Genomic DNA, 10,103 nt, shown 5'->3' with positions numbered 1-10,103 from the left:
ACTCAACAGTTGCAATCAAGAAACTTCAATTTCAGATACACAGAGTTCACTCTGGTTTTGAAACAGAAACAGAATAGGAGTCCGGAGGAAAGTATCATGGAAACACAAATGTTTGCAGACTGTGGAAATGGTTAAAGTCATAGGAAAAGGAAAACCAGGGTTACGTCAAAATCTCACACCTGAGCTGCTCTGTTCCAGTGGAATACTTATAATGGTTGTGAAAGACAAATCAGATCATGACTTCATTTAAAAACAAACTCAAAAAAAATTTGTTAATTCTAAATTTGGATATGGATTTAGCAACTAAATGCTTCAGGGATAACTTGTTTTCAACAGGGAATTCTGAGAACAAAACTGATTACAGGATGGAGCCAAATGCCTGCCAAGGATACGAACAGGATCATGGAAGCAGATGAGCTACAATTTCCCATGCACCAGAATCCACAATTGGGCCAGGAGCAAAATGAGCACAATCACAGAGCATTTCAAGAGCCAGGGCTGAGCAATGGGAGAATGCTGTGTGCTTTCTTCTGTGTACCTGTAATCACTTGCAAGATCTTTCTGAAGAGAGGTATGTGTTGATCTTACAGAGAACTAGAACACTGATTTATATATTCATTGTATAATCAGGGGAAAGAATCTTGGAAAACTGTGTGAAAAAAGTACTGTGGGGTTGTACAGAGTGTAAAAGATGGAAGGAGAGTGATGAGGACCAGCAGTAAAACCTGGTAATGTTGTTTAAAATAAAATTGGGTTTAATTTATTGGTCTCTTAAGGTTCAAATTTCAAAGCAAGCTAGCCAAAGTAAGCATTTCCCAGAAAGACAGTTTTGGTTTGAACTCTTCATTGCGACATTAACTTGGATATCTCTTGCAGCATTGTCCTGTAATTCACCAAAATCCCTCAGGGAAATAAGGTAAATTCAGCTGAAAAACTCGTGGGTCGAAGGAAAGGTGAGAGAAACACAACTCCATGAGCAAACTCAGGAGAACAGGTTGCAGAAGGCTGAAACAACAGATGGTTGTCACAGGCACTAGAAGAGCTAGATAACAGTTACCGTGGGTAAGAAATACCTGCACCGCGGTAATGTCGGGCCTGTGGGCAGCACTAAATCAGGGTTTGGTTTCTCATGACGTTAAGGATTATGCACCCACATAAAGCAGCCTCTGCCCCGACAAGCGCATGGCGCAAGTGTTGTTCAAACACATCCCACTTCCTCGCTCCGCCTGACTCACGGAGAAGCTCCCATCGGAGCGGCTCTGTGGGGCGGGCGGCAGGTGTGGGGCAGCGTTCTGTCCGGGCTCTGGGGCGGCGATCAGCCCCCCGTTCTCTGTGGGGCGGCCTTCAGCCCCCCGCTCTGAGGCGGTGTTCAGCCCGCATTCTGGGGCGGCGATCAGCCCCCCGTTCTCTGTGGGGCGGCCTTCAGCCCCCCGCTCTCTCTGGGGTGGCGTTCTGCCCCCCGCTCTGTCTGGGGCAGCGATCTGTCCCCGCTCTGGGGCAGCGTTCAGCCCCCCGCTCTCTCTGGGGCGGCGTTCAGCCCCCCGCTCTCTCTGGGGCGGCGTTCTGTTCCCCGCTCTCTCTGGGGCGGCGTTCAGCCCCCGCTCTGGGGCAGAATTCCCGGCGGTGAGGGCGAGAGCAGGGAGCGGGCAAGCAGAGGGCAGTGTAGACACACGGACACAGCGCCGGCAGCGCCGGCCTCAGGCGCGGCCACAGCGACAGCGGGAGCAGCTTGGGTCGGGGACACCGGGACTCCCGCCGCACCTCGGCCTGCTTGTGACAGGCAAGCACATCGTCACGACTTCACTATTATTAAAAAAAAAAATCAATCTAAATTTGGATAGGATTTAGCAATGAAATGCTTCAGGGGGTGAATTGTTTTCAATGGAGAATTCTGCGAACAAAAAAGTGATAACAAGGATGGAGCCAAATCCCTGCCAAGGATACGGACAAGGATCGGTGGAAGCAAAGAAGCTACAACTTCCCATGCACCAGAGCCCACAGCTGGGCCAGAGATAAGTGAGCACGGGCAGAAAGGATGCCAAGAGCCACAAGGAGGGGGAAGAGCAATCGGAAGAGGAGGAAGAGGAAGAGAAGTAGGAAGAGGAAAAGGAGGAAGAAGAGAAGGAAGATGAGGAAAAGGAAAAGGAGGAGGAGGGGGGTGCGCATCCCCCTTGCGGCTCTATCCGGGCACGCGATGACGTCATCACCCCCGCGCGCGAAGCGCGTCTTCCCCTCCGTGCGCCCCTCGCCCTTCCGCACGCGCGCTGCCCAGCCAATGACAGCGGCGCGGCGCCGCAAGGCCTCCTGGGGGCTGTAGTCCAGTGCGCATCCCCCACTCCACCCGGCACCACAGCTGCGCGTCCCTGCCGCGACCGGGGCAGCGCCCGCCCCCCGCCCCTTTGTGGGCGGGGCCAGACAGCCCCGCCGGCCAATGGCAGAGCGGGTCAAGGTTCAGCGGGCGGGCGGCGCGGCCAATGGGCGCGGGCGGGCGGTGGAGGGGGCGTGGCCGGCGGTGTTTTGTTCGGTTGCCATTGAGCAGCCCGGTCCATACGCACGGGGGAGGCGGCGCGGCCGCTCAGGTACCGGCGGCTGCCGTGGTGGGCGGAGAGCGGGGCGGGGGGGGCAGCGAGCGCGGCCGGCAGGTAACAGCAGTCGTGCGGGTAGCAGGTAACAGCCGTGTAGGCAGCAGCCGGGCAGGTAATAACAGCCCTGCAGGCAGCAGCCCCGCTGTCGGCCCGCAGGCAGTGCGGGGCACAGGGGAGGCGGCCCGGCCATCCTCGCAGCCCTCGGCGGAGCCCGGGAGGCCGAGCGCACCGCGCAGCTCCGGGCGGGCGGGGCGGCGAGCGCGGCCCGGGGGACCCTGCGGGGCGGGGATGTCACCCCGAGGCTGCGCTTCCCGCAGCGGCACCTCCCGCTGCCGCAGGGCTGCGGGCTGCTCATCGCTCCGCGTACCTCGGCGCACAGGTAGAGCGGTGCGCACATCGGATCGTGCGCTGTGCTGTCATTGTCCGCGCTCGGCCCGGGCCGCGCTCCCCCCGCACCGCCGGGGCCGTGTTGGCCCGCCGGGAGCTGGCGCGGCCGCCCCGCCGGGAGCAGCGAGCCCGGAGCCCCCGGTGAAGTTCTCGGCGTTGCCGGCCCTGCTGGGCGCCATCCGGGCCGGCTGCGCGGCCCTGCCGTGCCTCCCGGGCCTGGCCCGGCCGTGCGGGGAAGGGAAGGGACGGTGCCCGGCCGCAGCCGGCTCGGACATTCCTTTGTGCCGCTGCCCTGGAAACGCATGTCTGCAGGCACGTACCCCGGCGATTTTGAGGCGATTCCCCCCTGTGTGCTCAAGGATAGAGTTACCTCTGTGGAGGTGCCTGTTTTTCCACAATAGCTGCCTTCCATAATGATTCCAGGGTGGAAACGGTGGCTATTTTCTTCCTTCTCCTCCCCACAGCAATGGGAAAGTTGATTTCTAGTTTATGGCCCCGAAGTTTTAAGGACCAGTTGGGCTCAATGGGAGAGTGAATGGGCTCTTTGTGTTATCCTAGCTTTTCTAAGGGCAGTAACATGGCTTTGTTGTGGTTATTTGGCTTATTAAATGTCTTCTGGCCTGCTGGAAGGCTGGATAGAAATGTGTGGTTGAAATTTGGGTGCTGTTTCAGGAGGTCGCTTTAGGTCCTATGAAACAGAGCAGGCACCCGCTGCGGCGGCTTCTCAGGATTGGTGTTCAGGGATCTGAACTCCTGGGCTGGGATGGACAAGTTCAGGCCTTTTCCCCTTTAGGGAAAGACATTCCCATGCCAGCATTCAGAAGATTTGGAGCAGCACCCCAGCTTTGGGGTTGCAGGATTGAGAGGGACTGGGTGATTCTGTCCCTGGCTTTCACCAAGTCCTCTGCCTGGGAATGGGTTGAGCCAGCTGGTCAAATCCATTTTCTGGTTTGCTGTGCCTACCTTAAAACTAGCTCCTGAGAACAGTTATCAGAGCCAATGCTGTTGCATTGCCTCCCTGACTAATAGCAAGTATTTTTGTCAGAAAAAATTGCCATTTTTGGCAAGAGCCAGTAAGTTTGTATCTCTTGTGGCAAGCTGAAATGGTTCTGGGTGTGTTTTAATTGTGAATGGTCTGCTTGCTTCTAGTGGGGCTTATGAAATGTGGAGCACAATGCTTGCTGAATAGCAAAAACTTTCCTGGTGAAGCATGTTACTTGGTCTGGTTTTATTGGAGGTGCAGTGTACTCGTTCAAGCCCAAAGAGCTTGTATCCGTACAGTTACTGAGCTTCCAAAAATGTCTGGAAGAATTGCTCTCAGACAAAAAAATCCATACATTTTAAGTAGCTCTACATAAACGGGTGTAACTCTGAACTAGAAAATGCGTTCACTACTCACTCACTTTGAATTTCCTTGCAATGCTGTTCATATGAACATGTCTGCTATTTTTAACGAGCCCTATTCTTTTGCATCAGTAGCATGGTGCTACTCTTCACCCTATGGAAGTAAATGCTCCCTGTTGGACACAAACTCCAAACAGCGATCTGCAAGATCAGCCCCCTAATGGTATGACACCTTTTTGGGATGTTGCTGTGGTAATCTGGCAGGCCTCTAGTGGCCTTTACCTGCCAGTGCCTAACCCATGGTTATTGTCTCTCTGACTGGGGAATTAAAGTTGGTTAAATGATTGTAAAGGGTTATTTTAAGTTCAGGCTGGTTGAACTTCCCTACTTCCTTTCAAAAAGCCGTTTTTCTGCAGGGTACTATGATTCAGAAGAATGAGGAGGCTGAAAGAAGAAATATTTATATTTGCAACCATTGTGTTAAGCTTTGGAAGTTTAGTAGAGGTGTAAAAGTATATTTATGAAAATATGGTGGACAGATAGACTGAAAGCCTGACTGTGCTGAGAAGACTGCAATTTATTGCATGGATTGCTTTATTTAAAACAAAACCTTGAAGGATTTATTCTTTCCTTTAGGAATTCCTTGAGAGTCTGGTAGCCATTACTGTGGCTCCCTTTTTTTAGTTCCTTCTTTTCCCTTCTCTGTGCTTTCTCCCCCTTCCTCTGTAGCCTGCCCCCAATCTACATTCCTTTGTGTTAGCAGTGATGATGGCAGTTCTAGTCACCTCCTGTGGTTTGATAGATTATTCCCTTTGGAATCATGGTGTACTTAAACCTTTCCAAACACAATTCTTTCCTTGCTCCTCCACTTTTTTGATGCTGGCTTTGAGTTTTGTTCTAAAAATTTGTCCTCTGCGGTCCTGCTTTGAGTTGTCTTAAAAACTAGTGAGAAGTCTCCTTAAGCCTTTAGTGGAAAATATTAATATTTATGTTGTGATTTACATTTCTTTTTGTGTATGTTGATAGTCAAAATATAAACAGGACTTTTGTATTTTGGCAACAGGGAGCTTCTCTCTCCTCTGCAAGTTTACATGTTCTGTGCTTTCTTTTCAGACAAAACTTTGCTTGCTTTAAACTGTAATTTTTATTTTTGTTAAATAAACTTCTTGGACTTTTTTATCACTACATTCTTGAGATCTGGTAGTTACCGGATGTTGCAGGTACTCTGTTTTTAACTATGAGAGATTTCTGTCCATTGTGGGATTATCTCCAACTTTTACTTTAGATATTGTAACATAACCTTATGGGGGGGGGTGAAACTACTCCCAAAAACATGTGGAGGGCTTTTGAGCACTCCTGGAGGAGGGGTTCGTCAGCACAGGGAAGCCCTGTTCATGAGTCGAATTCATGAAACCCATAGAAATGCAGGGCCAGTGTCTGATAGTCTCTTGCTAGGTAAATTTTCATCTCCTGACTCTGCACACCTGTGGGGAGCCCTTTACATGGACAATCTGCTTTTGGTTGTTACAGAGTTTGTGTCCTTAAAGAGATCTTAGTGCTGAAGAGCTGCAATCCTGTGAGCAGTCTTAAAGAAAACCACCACCTTCACTTTGATTTCTCTTAATTATAAACACTGTTAGAGGAATCGAGGCAGTCATATTTCCAGAAAATGGTTTTCTTTAAGGCTTTTCTTCTCACTGAAGAGAAGGCCTGTAAAAAAGGAAGGGAGGGGTGTGGCATATTTTTAACTCCTTTCTAGGCTGCTCTGCAGTTTTCTTCTGATGATCCAGCTGGATATTTTGGTACTGTTAAGTGTAGAGAAACCTGAAATCAAGGTAACTGTCAACTCTTAACATAGCACTTTCTACATTTGGTGCTGTCTTGTCTTTTTTGGTCGTTTTGGGGAATAATATCATTATAGCAAGCTGGCAAGAAGCTGCTCAGCTAACTGCTAATGCTTTGCAGTGGGTGTAAATAACTTCTGAAGGCCGTGTTGCTGCTAATTTTTAGGTTGAGGGGAGGAAGTAGGCAGGGTTGTTACTAAATACATTATGTGGGTTATGGCTCTCAGTTTACTGACAGCACTTTTTAAAGCAAGCAGTTGAATATTATGCTTTAAGGTAATAGGGAATGTTTCAATTAGGATATTTACTGAGTTAGAAAAACAAAATTAATATAATTGGATTTCTTCTGTTTGAACTTGAGTGTATTCTGGTAAAATGCAGCTATGCTTTGCAAGTTGGGTGTTAACAGTAAAATCAAGGGTTCTGATGAGCTGGTGTTCACATCATTGCTCTGAGCCTGGTATGCCAACATTGTTTTGGGTTCCTGTGAGAATTAAACTGTAGGAAAGCTCTGGCAGAGTTGTCAGGGATGTCCCCAGAGCTTGGGACACCCAGTGCCAGTGATGGCAGCTGCCCTTCAGCGTGGGGGTCTGTCGGTGCACGCAGAGCCCCGGCTGTGAAATCAAGCTGCAGCTTTTTGTTTGGCCTGGAGCTTTCATTGCAAGTGTCATTAGCAAAACTGACTCAGTGTACCAAGACCTACACATCATTGTATTTGAGCTGCAGGAAAGCTGTTCCTGCGTTTGCTGAGCTTCAGAATTGGAGCACCCAGCTGGTGCAGGAAATAGTTGAAGAAACAACTGCAGCATCACTGTCTGTACCTTCACTTTTGTGCTTTAGCCTGAGGTCTGTGGTGCTGGAAGACAGGATCTGAATTCAGTTTTTTTTAAAGGAATGCCTGTTTCTCCTTAATACTCCCCTTATCCAGCCACCCTTGTCAACCAACTTGGTGTTTATTTAATTCACTGCAGTTTTCTTGAGTTATGAAAGATCACATTTTTAACTTGCCCAGTTCTGCATTAAAGTGAAGGTATTGAAAATTAAGAAAAATGTGTGCTGTCCTAATAAGACTTCATGTAACAGGGCTGTGGCTTTTCTTGTACTGTCACCTCCCCTTTAGCCATTAATAGGAATAATAGAAACTTCTGTTGGTGTTATATTAACTTTAGGTCCCTAATTTGCATCTCAAATAACATTGTGAACAGCATTAATGCCTTCGAGGGGTTTGGGAGGTTTTTTAATTTGTAGGGTAAATGTGTTTTTTAACCTAATTGGGCAGTTCAGATTATTATTGCAGTGTGTTTAATTTTTGCTCTGCACAGCTTGTGTTGATGTCAGTGGCTCTAAATCATTCCTTCAGTGCTGTGCACATGTGTCATGTTTCACCTTCTTAATTGTGGCTTTACATTTTGTCTTGGTAAAGTATTCATCCATCTCATGCACTTGCTACTAGATACCCTGTGATGTTTTTGTTCTTTATTCTGCCCTCAAAAGTTTGTTCAGAATGAAAATTCTTCTTTTAAAGGTTCTTTTTCCTTTAACTCCCCATTGAAAAATGCACTTCTCTGTCTTCCTTCAAGGTTTCTGTTGATCTGACCTCCTTTGGTTTTAGAGGGGTGAAAGTTTATTGTGTTTAAGGAAGGGGAAAAGTGACAAAAGCTGTGTGTCAAACCCTGTGGCATTATCAGCTGCCACTTGCCAAAAGTAGTACACAGAATATGGAAGAGGTTAAAGTTTGGAGCCTCAGGTGTTATGCAGGTTATGAAACAGAGTTGTGGGAACACAGCTGGGACAGGATGATGGGTCTGGAACTGGGGTTCTGCCTTCTGCAGCTCAGCATTTCTTAATCAATATGTAAATGACCATTGAGGTTGCAGGTGATTTTTGTACCATGTTATGTTTTTATAACAGCAAACTTCTGGTCTGTGGATTGTTTGAGGGTGTGATTTATGGATTTTTTTAAGTGCTGGTCTCCATTAGATACCTGAGACCTGTTTGTATGTTTGTACAATGTTTTTAATGAACTGACAGTTAAAAATTACAATCCTGGTTTAAAGAAAAAAACGGGGAGCCTCTTTGCCTAATTCTTCCATTGTGGTAGTAGTGGCAAGTGATTCCTTGCTATCAGTTAGAATGGAGGGTACTGGTGTGTGAGCCTGCCTCCAGACTGCTAGTGGTAGAGTGGCATCTGATGCAGTATTTAGTGAATGAGAGGGGCAATGAGAACAGCATTCAAGAACTACTCACATGAATTGACTAAAGTACATCATGTATTTCTTGTAGTGGGAAGGGGGAAAGGAACAAGTACCCAGCACTTCATGTTTCATTTCTTAAAAATGAAACATGAAATGAAAGAACAGAGTTGAACCGTGATGAATTTGAGACTGTGGGTAACTTGGAGGCTGAGCTGAAGTGCTGCTGCCCGTTGTCAGAGGCTCCCAAAGGTGCAGAGACAGCAGCAGGGGTGGTGCTGGCACTGGGATGTGAGCCAGCGTGTTCCAGGGCCAGCCTGGTGCTTGGCCTGTTCCCCTCTCAGGATGCACAGCAGTCTGCTTGAGCTTGGCTGCATATGTGCCTGCTGACTTCATCCTTCTCTGCCGTTAGCACTCCATCCTGACCAGACTTTTCTGCTTCAATATTTGGGTAAGAAACTGCTCAACTGTGGGAGGGTAAGGTGGACTGCTGCTCTTCTGCTTTCATGCTTCACAAGTCAGAAGAATGTTCTTTAATAAAGCAGGAAAGTACCTGGAACTATTACAGAGGATGAAAAAGGATAGTGTTTTGCTTTGTTTTATGCTTTTTAGGTGGCCTATTTATTCTCAAGCTCTTAAGAGTTAATTCCTCTGTGCTTTAGTGACTTTGGATTTTGCAGTTTAAATGTGACCTCTGGCTGTAACTAATGCTCTTTGCTCCAACTCCCCATCTGTAAAATGCTGCATATCTTAATTTTTGTTTTGGAGTATTTGGCTGCTGTGTGCAGCATTTTCCATGCTCAGGAAGTCCTAAGCCAGCCTGAGGCAGTGCAGTAAAAGGTGCTCACGCGTTTGTGTGACAGTGCCTTGCCACCACATCAGTGAGAGCCATTACATCACCCTGCTGAGCTGTTAGAAGGCAAAGCACGCCTGCCTTTCTGAAGAAATGGGCTTCTGCCTTCTCTTGGTCACAAGAAAGGTGCAGCAGGATACTGCAATATTGCTGAAACTTGCATGCTGCCACAGGATGGGGTTGATTTCTGTGTGGAGAAAGTCACACCTGCCCCACACTTTCTTTGGTAATAATACAATAACCTGATTGTGCAAATCCTGAAGTTTTATTTTGAAAAATCAGAAAAGTAACTTTTAGTTCATTGAAACTCAAAAACATTGTGGGAGCATAAGCAAAAACATTATAGGGGCTTGAAAGTGAGCTTGTAATTAAAAAAATGAAGTAGGGCTGTGAAAGGTGTAGGCTGGTAGTGAGTCTCCTGCCCCACACTGGTATTGCACATCTAAAGTGATTGGTAACAGAAGCCTGAGCAGCTCTTCTTTCTCTGAAGTCCAGTGCTTTGCTGTCCTCAGTATTAAAACTTGTTCTGAATATGAAACCAGACATCTTCCTTACTGCAGGTCAAGCTTATTGCCTAATTCCCTGGACCTAAGGGACAGCTATTCCTTCCCCTGTAGTAAGTCATCTTTAAAAATATTTGAACTGTTATTTGCAATGTTCCTGTTTCCTTCTGTCTTGCCCTCCACCCTCGTGATACTTTTGTCCTAGATAAAACAAATGCATTCAGACCTTCCTGAGACATCATGATTTTTCAGCTCAAGTTGGTTCACATTGGGCTTCAAGTGTGGTGCTCAAAACCCAAGTTTGTACTGCAGCTGAGACTTTCTGTGCTGAGTGGAGTGAAAAAATGGCTCCATGTGCCCTGGAGCTGGTATTCCTGTTTATGCATCCCCATACA

At 47.7% G+C, this 10,103-nt stretch overlaps 1 protein-coding gene across 4 annotated transcripts in view; it reads left to right on the top strand.

The window, feature by feature from the left end:
- The first annotated feature begins 2,135 nt into the window (after positions 1–2,135).
- The window catches only part of FAM53A (family with sequence similarity 53 member A), a 70,123-nt gene continuing 62,155 nt past the window's right edge, over positions 2,136–10,103 (top strand). For 2 of the 4 annotated variants that reach the window (XM_058024420.1, XM_058024417.1), the window contains exon 1: positions 2,507–2,579. The gene's annotated coding sequence lies outside the window, so the exon portion shown is untranslated. Of the gene's footprint in view, positions 2,159–2,506; positions 2,580–3,294; positions 3,353–10,103 lie in introns of those variants that run through there. The other 2 variants (XM_058024419.1, XM_058024418.1) reach the window with 2 other exon arrangements.

This window comes from Melospiza georgiana, chromosome 5, assembly GCF_028018845.1.
Source record: "Melospiza georgiana isolate bMelGeo1 chromosome 5, bMelGeo1.pri, whole genome shotgun sequence".
Taxonomy (NCBI): domain Eukaryota; kingdom Metazoa; phylum Chordata; class Aves; order Passeriformes; family Passerellidae; genus Melospiza; species Melospiza georgiana.
Note: the sequence above shows the minus strand (reverse complement) of the source record. Positions and strands in the feature narration are given on the sequence as shown.